Genomic DNA, 1,597 nt, shown 5'->3' with positions numbered 1-1,597 from the left:
ATCCTGAAGTCTACAGACTCATGCTTTTCCCTTTTGCTGTAAGAGACAGAGCTAGAATATGGTTGGATTCACAACCTAAGGACAGCCTGAATTCCTGGGATAAGCTAGTCACTGCCTTCTTAGATAAGTTCTTTCCTCCTCAAAAGCTGAGCAGGCTGAGAGTGGATGTTCAAACCTTCAAACAAAAAGATGGTGAATCCCTCTATGAAGCTTGGGAAAGATACAAGCAGCTGACCAAAAGATGTCCATCTGACATGTTTTTAGAATGGACCATGTTAGATATATTCTATTATGGTCTCTCTGAATTTTCGAAAATGTCATTGGACCACTCTGCAAGTGGATCTATTCACCTGAAGAAAACGCCTGAAGAAGCTCAAGAACTCATTGACATGGTTGCAAACAACCAGTTCATGTACACCTCTGAAAGGAATTTTGTGAATAATGGGATACCTCAGAAGAAAGGAGTTCTTGAAATTGATGCTCTGAATGCCATATTGGCTCAGAACAAAATGTTGACCCAACAGGTCAACATAATCTCTCAAAATCAGAATGGATTGCAACATGCAGCCAACAGTACTAGAGAGGCAGCTTCTGAAGAAGCTTATGATCCTGAGAACCCTGCCATGGCAGAGGTTAATTATCTGGGTGAACCTTATAGAAACACCTATAACCCATCATGGAGAAATCATCCAAATTTCTCCTGGAAGGATCAACAAAAGCCTCAACAAGGCTTTAACAATGGTGGATGCAATAGGCTGAATAATAGTAAGCCATATCCATCATCTTCTCAGCAACAGACATAGAACTCTGATCAAAATAATTCTAATTTAGCCAATATAGTCTCTGATCTGTCAAAGGCCACTTTCAGTTTCATGAATGAAACAAGATCCTCCATTAGAAATTTGGAGGCACAAGTAGGCCAGCTGAGTAAGAAAGTTATTGAAACTCCTCCCAGTATTCTCCCAAGCAATACAGAAGAGAATCCAAAAGGAGAGTGCAAAGCCATTGACTTAATTAAAGTGGCCGAATGCATAGGGGAGGAGGAGGACGAAAATCCTAGTAAGGAAGACCTCCTGGGACGTCCCTCAAGCAAGAAGGAGTTTCCTATTAAGGATCCAGAGGAATCTGAGGCTCATCTAGAGACCATAGAGATTCCATTACATCTCCTTCTGCCATTCATGAGCCCTGAAGAATATTCATCCTCTGAAGAGGATGAAGATGTGACTGGAGAGCAAGTTGCTCAATACTTAGGAGCTATCATGAAGCTGAATGCCAAGCTGTTTGGTAATGAGACTTGGAAAAGTGAAACTCCCTTGCTCATTAGTGAACTGGATACTTGGATTCAGAAAACTCTACCTCAAAAGAAACAAGATCCTGGCAAGTTCTTAATACCTTGCACCATTGGCACCATGAGCTTTGAAAAAGCTCTATGTGATCTGGGGTCAGGGATAAATCTTATGCCACTCTCTGTAATAGAGAAGCTGGGGATCATTGAGGTACAACCTGCCTTGTTCTCATTACAATTGGCAGATAAGTCTTTGAGACAAGCCTATGGAATGGTAAAGGACGTGCTAGTAAAGGTTGAAGGCCTTTACAT

This window comes from Arachis duranensis, chromosome 4, assembly GCF_000817695.3.
Source record: "Arachis duranensis cultivar V14167 chromosome 4, aradu.V14167.gnm2.J7QH, whole genome shotgun sequence".
Taxonomy (NCBI): domain Eukaryota; kingdom Viridiplantae; phylum Streptophyta; class Magnoliopsida; order Fabales; family Fabaceae; genus Arachis; species Arachis duranensis.
This window is presented reverse-complemented; position numbering follows the sequence as displayed.